Source organism: Lontra canadensis, unplaced genomic scaffold, assembly GCF_010015895.1.
Source record: "Lontra canadensis isolate GAN:19392208 unplaced genomic scaffold, GSC_riverotter_1.0 scaffold31, whole genome shotgun sequence".
Taxonomy (NCBI): domain Eukaryota; kingdom Metazoa; phylum Chordata; class Mammalia; order Carnivora; family Mustelidae; genus Lontra; species Lontra canadensis.
This window is the reverse complement of record NW_022631025.1, coordinates 14,145,293-14,152,703: the sequence shown is the minus strand read 5'-3', so window position 1 is coordinate 14,152,703 and position 7,411 is coordinate 14,145,293.

Sequence of the window (7,411 nt, the reverse complement as noted above, 5' to 3'; positions counted from 1 at the left end):
CATGTGGTGAGGCTTCATGGAGGCACCTTCCCTCCTTGGGGAATTTCCTGCTTTCCTGTCTTCGTCCGAGTGAGAAAATGTTGATGGTCCATTGTGGGACAAGATGAGACTTTTCTTGTTATTCATTCTTTTTATTTCAGTATCTTGCCACGGTGCCATATTTAAGCTTCAATGATAAAAAGTCCTCAAAGTCAGACTTTTGTGGTGAATATAAGGTAGGAAGTGACAACTTCTATCTGCCTGTTGAAGCTGTTTCCGTTGTAGCCATAGAAATGCGTTTGCACGTTTCGACATAGACAGGGGTAAAGGACACACTTAATGGCTTTGTGGCTTACCCTCCACCAATGAATAGAGTTTCCATATTCCTGTATATGTTGTTAACGTACCAGAAACTTCATTATCACTAAATTTTGACTGAACTGGATGTACTTCTTCAAGTTTTATTATGCTTTTCTACTTCCTAAGTGCTTTATTCAATACAAATTTTCTTTTCAAATTCAACACATAGTATACCAAATTCAATGTTTGTTTCTTGAGGCGAGCACGGTAAGTGGTGATATATGAAAGATGATTAACTCCCAGCCAGTTCTGTGCATCTCTCCCAACTCTCCTCAGAGGCAAACACATTCCTCAGCAGTATTACATACAGAACTACACAAACATGGTTACTGAGGTTGATTTGTAGGGAAAATGAAGGGAGCTTGTTGTTATAAAGTGAGAAAGACTTCTGGTTACTATTCAGTTTTTCCTAGGCACCTCACACTGTTAGCCTGTTTGGGAGGAAATAATTCCAGTTCATCTGCTTAGCAGTAACAAAAAGCCCCAATCACTGGAAGGAAGAGGAAATAAGATTTATATTTTTCAGCATTATAAATCCATATGAAGCTCTGACAGTACAGGCTTTAACTTACTTATGGTTCTATCCTCAGAAGATGATCATTTAACTGAGATCTCTGAATAATAAAATGAGTGCATAGAATTTTAAATTTTATTTTAAACATTGCAATTTTTATTTTAGAAGAGGAGAGAGAATAAAAATATTTTTCAGTGTTTAAATATTAATTCATTTTTTTAGAAGATGAAAAGTGTTAACCATTTTGTGTTTCGTAATACAATGATTACAATTTTGTGCATCAGACTTCATTTATGCTATCATGTGAATGAGCTAAATTAGATGGTCACCAAATTGTGACAGTTATATGAAAAGTTTATTTTATATGACAAAACATTTTGGGACAATACAAGGACTGTTACTCAAGAACCAAGAACAAGTCACTTTATTGAATAACTTCTCTTGAGGCCTTTCAACTCTGCTCATGAATCTTGAAAGAACAATACAGGCTGATGATATAAATAACATACAGTGTATTTATTTCCCAGAAGAAGTGGCCTTCTATGACAGAATATAAGAATTAGTGTTCTTGGGGCGCCTGGGTGGCTCAATTGGTTAAGCATCTGCCTTCGGCTCAGGTCATGATCCCAGGGTCCATGGATTGAGCCCCACATTGGGCTCCCTGCTTGGCGGGGAGCCTCCTTCTCCCTCTGCTGCTCTCTTGCTGTGCTCTCCTGCTCTCTCTCTCTCTCTCTCTGTCAAATAAATAAATAAAATATAAAAAAAAAAAAGAATTTGCATTCTTGGGGGTGCCTGGCAGGTTCAGTCAGTTAAATATCTGGCTCTTGATCTCAGCTCAGGTCTTGATCTCAGGGTCGGGAGTTCAAGCCCTGTGTTGGGCCCCATGCTAGGCATGGAGCCTATTTTAAAGAATTTATATTCTTAAAATTAGTGAAACTGTTTTTCACAGGATATATTTAAACTCTTATTTTCACTATAGACAATACTGTGCTGCCACTTTTACTTTTTTTTTTTTAAGAATTTATTTATTTATTTGACAGAGATCACAAGTAGGCAGAGAGGCAGGCAGAGAGAGAGAGAGGGAAGCAGGCTCCCCGCTGAGCAGAAAGCCCAATGAGGGACTCCATCCCAGGACCCTGAGATCATGACGTGAGCCGAAAGCAGAGGCTTAACCCACTGAGCCACCCAGGTGCCCCTGGGTGGGTACTTTTTTGTACTTCTGATTATCAATATTCTTTTGGTATCCTCTCTTTTGACATAAAAGTGATTATAAAAATTTGTACTTCTGATTATCGATATTCTTTTGGTATCCTCTCTTTTGACATAAAAGTGATTATAAAAACAATAATAATGAAAATAAAGAATAACTCATATTCATTGAACAATTACAATATTCTTAGCACTATGGCTAGCTTATTATAATCTCTTTTTCTTATCACTCAAAATGAAAAAACCGTGTCTTATTTGCTTTTCTGTAGATCACATTTCTGCTAAAGTATTAAATATAATGGTCTGTTCAATATATTTATTTTTTGAAATAATTTAATTCACTAAATATTTTAAAATAAAATAAAAACTCCATGAACCTTCACACGATTACCATTCATTTCTGTACAAGTGAATAAGTCATAGTATTGAACTGGGTAAAATGAATAAAAGGACGAAATTGAAAGCTCAAGAAAATAAATAATATATTTTTTAAATTCATTGAAAACAAGATAAATATGGGGGATGGTGTTCTGGTTTGCTTAATGACCGGTATCTCCATTTTCTGTAATCTAAATGACGCTGTAGATTTATATTTAGGTGTATTGTGTAGAACAGTGAGCCCTTGGTTTGATGCATTAAATTTATTAAGGTATAAGATGTATAAATAAATAGTTAGAACTGCCATATAAAAGCAGAAATTGGAATTATTTTTATTTATTTGTTTTTAACCAAAACCACCAGTAACAATGGCAGAAACAGAACAATTCACAGACTTCTGCAACCACCCAAGCCCATCTCTGGCATCCACCAATCTGTTGTCTGGATCTGTGAGCTTACGTTTTCTTTTGTTTAGTCCACATATAAGAGAGATCATATGGTATTTGTCTTTCTCTATCTGACTTATTTAACTTTTTTTAGCATAATGCCCTTGAGGGGCATCCATGTTGTTGCAAATGGCACAATTTCAATCTTTTCTATGGCTGAATATTATTCTATTATATATGTATGTCACAATTTCTTTTTCATTCATCTGTTGATCAGTACTTAGGTTGTTTCCGTAACTTGGCTATTGAAAATAATGTAGTGGCTGTATATATCTTTTTGAGTTAGCGTTTTCTCGTTCTCTCTCTCTCTCTCTCTCTTTTTTTTTTTTTTTTTGATAATTACCCAAAAGTGGAATTGCTGACTCATATGGTAATATGGTGGTTTTTTTGAGGAACCTCCATATTGCTTGCCATAATGGGTGCACCAATTTACATTTCCAATAACAATGCACAAGTGTTCTTTTTTCTCCACATTCTTGCCAGCATTGGTGGTCTCTTGTCTTTTTGATAATAGCCATTCTAACAGATATGAGGTGATCTCTCACTGTGATTTTGATTTGTATTTCTCTGATGATTGATGATGTTGGGCATATTTTCATATGCCCGTTGGCCATCTGTATGCCTTTTCTGGAAGAATGTCTATTCAGATCTTCTGTCCATTTTCAGTAAGATTGTTCCTTTTTTTCCCTTTGCTATTGAGTTTTATGAATTCTTTGTATAATTTGGATATTAGTTCCTTAACAGATATAGGACTTACAATATTTTCTCCCATTCAGTAAGTTGCCTTTTCAGTTTATTGTTGGTTTCCTCTGCTGTGTGGAAGTTTTTTAAATTTGTAGTCCCACTTGCTTATTGGTGCTTCTGTTGCTTCTGCTTTTACTGTCAGATTAAGAAGAGTTATCACCAAGACCTATGTCAAGGAGCTTACAGCCTATGTGTTCTTCTGAGAGTTTTATGATTTCAAGTTTTATGTTCTTCAATCCAGTTTGAGTTAATTTTGATGTATGGTGTAAGATAGCTGTCAACTTTTATTCTTTTGCATGTGGCAATTCAGTTTTCCCAGTATCATTTAATGAAGAAACTTTCTTTTCTTTGTTGTGTATTTTTAGCCCCTTTATCAGAAATTAATTGAATATAAATGCATGGGTTTATTTCTGGGCTTCCTATTCTGTTTCATTGATCTCTGTGTGTGTCTGTTTTTATGCCAATACCATACTGTTTTAATTACTGTAGATTTCTAATGTAATTTAAAATCAGGGCACATAATGCCTTCAGCTTTCTTCTTTGTCAAGATTACCTTGGCCATTTGGGGTATTTTGTGGTTCCATAGAAATTTTAGGATTGTTTGTTTTATTTCTATGAAAAATGCCATTGGAATTTTGATTGCATTGAAGATGTATATTGTTTTGGGCAGTATGGATATTTAAACAATATTATTCAACCAATTCTATAAGCATGCAATATATTTCCATTTATTTGTGTCTTCTTCAGTTTCTTTCATTAATGTCTTTTACTTGTCAATATCCAGGTCTTTCACCTTCTTGGTTAAAATTATTAGGTATTTTATTACTTTTGAAGCAGTTGTAAATGGGGTTGTTTTCTTAATTTCTCTTCCTGATATTTTGTTATTTGTATATAGAACCAGAACATATTTTTGCATATTTATTTTGTATCTTGCATCTTTACAGAACTCATTTACTACTTCTAACAGTGTTTTTATGGAGTCTTTAGGGTTCTCACTATCTGCAAATAGTGACAGTTTTACTTCTTCCTTTCTAATTTGGATGCCTTTTTTCTTTTTATTGCTGGCTAAGACTTCCAATATTATGTTGAACAAAAGTGGTGAGAGTGGATATCCTTGTCTTACTCCTATTCTTAGAGGAAAAGTTCTTAGCTTTTCGCCATTGAGTATGATGTTAGCTGTGGACTTGGCATACATAGTCTTGTTTCTATTGAGATATATTTTTTCTGTACCAGCTTGTTGACAGTTTTTATCATAAATAGTTGCTGAATTTTGTCAAATACATTTTCTGTATCTATTGAGATGATCACATGATTTTTATCTTTCATTTTATTAATGTAATGTATTGCATTGACTGATTTGCAGGTGTTGAATCATCCCTTGCATCCCTAGAATAAATCCCACTTAATGTCTGATGAGTGTGATGCTTTTAAGGTATTTTTTTAAGATTTTATTTACTTATTTGACAGAGATCACAAGTAGGCAGAGAGGCAGGCAGAGAGAGAGGAGGAAGCAGGCTCCCTGCTGAGCAGAGAGCCCTATGTGGGGCTCGATCCCAGGACCCTGGGATCATGACCTGAGCTGAAGGCAGAGGCTTCAACCCACTGAGCCACCCAGGCGCCCCTCTTTTAATGTATTTTTGAATTTGGCTTGCTAATATTTTGTTGAGAATTTTTTCATCTGAGTTCATCAGGGTTATTTGTGATTTTCTCCCTCCCCCTGCTTTTTTTAAGATTTTATTTATTTATTTATTTATAAATAAATAAAGAGAGAGAGAGAGCGAGAGCATGCACAAGTTGCGGGGGGAAGCAGAGGTAGAGGGAGAAGCACACTCTGCACTGAACTCTCAACATGGAGCTCCATCTCACCACCCTGAGATCATGACCTGAGCTGAAATCAGGAGTTGGACACTTAACTGACTGATGGCCTGTGATTTTCTTTTCTTGTGGCATCCTTGTGTGGTTTTAGTATCAGGATAATGCTGGCTTCATTAAACGAGTTGGAAGTGATCCTTCCTCTTCTGTTTTTTGGAGGAGTCTAAGAAGGATTGGTATTAATTCTTTCTTAAATGTTTGGTAGAATCCAGCAGTGAAATCTTTTGGTCCTGTGCTTTTGTTTGTTGTGAGGTTTTTGATGACCAATTCAATCTTTTTACTAGTAATTAGTCTGTTCAGACTTTGTTTCATCATGATTCATTCTTGGTAGATTGCATGATTCTAGGAGTTTATCCATTTCGTTTAGGTTGTTCAATTTGTTGCCATATTTCTATGTAGACTTATATGTGGGGATATTGTGTTCAGTGGTAAACACTAGGGTTGATACTTTACATTTCTTAAGGTATAAACAACAAATTTTATTCTTAAGGTATAAACAACAAATACATAATAGGAACTGCCATATAAAAGCAGAAGAATTTTGGAATTCTATCAAATACACATAAACAAGTCTGTATATAAATAAAAGCTTATTTAAAAAGGTATATTAGGGAGTTTGGTATAAGTAGTCACATGGATTCTGCTAATTTTAGGGATGACATTGAAAAGGACTTTACTTCTTAATACTGCTTCTTATTTCTAATCCAACTAACCAGCTAAAGATGGTTACATTTATTGAAATATGCCACAGATTGATGTACCAATGACCACTTCTTTCTATTTAAACAACAGATGGAATATTGGGATTGAAACTGTTAGGGTCCGTGGTCAAAGGAACGAGACCGATAAAAAGCGAAAATCAAACAAAGCTTTATTTCATGCCAAGCATCAAAAATCAAACTGGCCGGTCAGGGCTGTCTCTTACGAAAAGACGATGACGATGATTCCGACGAGGTCACTCCCAAGAAGGCCGCTCCAGACGAGGCTGCTCCACAGATGAGGCCGCTCCCTGGTTGGAGCCGCTCCCAAGAAGAGGCCACTCCCAAGAAGGCCGCTGCTGGTGGGGTCGCTCCCCGGACAGGGCCGTTCCCAAGAAGAGGCGATGACGACAGCGACGATGATAGGGAGGACAACACCGATGACAAAGATTCTGCTCCCCATGACACCACTCTGACAAGGCTCAGGGCCGCAGGCGTTGGGGCGCTGGTGGCCCAGGACCGCTGGCATCTGGTCCGCCGGCGGCGCGGGACCGCTGGCGACGCTTATAGCTCTTACAAGAGCTGTTACAGCTCTTCTGCTCCCGCGGACTCTTCTGCTGCTCCCGCCCACTCTTCTGCTGCTGCTGCTCCCCCAACTCTTCTCCTTCTTCTTCTTCCTTCTTCTTCCTCTGACAGCTCTCCTTCTTCTCCCCTTCGCCAGCCTCGCAGACCAACCTTTATGGGGGTGGTTGAGCCCCGCCCCTACACAGGTAGCCAATTGAATCCCAATTTACCCAGTGGATATACCCATGCCCCACCGATTGGACGTCTCCACCCAGCCTGCCCCGCCCCTACTTCCGGGGTCCACAAGCTAGTTCCTCTGGGAGGGGCAGGCCCTTACAAAACCAGACCTGGGTATTCTGTTTTCATTGATAATGACTGTTGTTTATTTATAAAATAGGACAACAAACCATTCCAGTAAGCTACTTGCAGGCATCATGAATATAAAATTAAATTGCCATGAGGGCATGAAAGATCAGAGAAGGGCAAGGTGTAGGGTACAATATTTAAGCAATCAAAAACAAAGAAAATTATGTTGTTGCTTGATGTATCAATTTAGTCAAATAATTATGTCTATATGCAATTATGTACTATTGTTTTCTTAGTTGTAGTATCACATAGCTAGAAAATGATCTCTTTATAAAGAAATA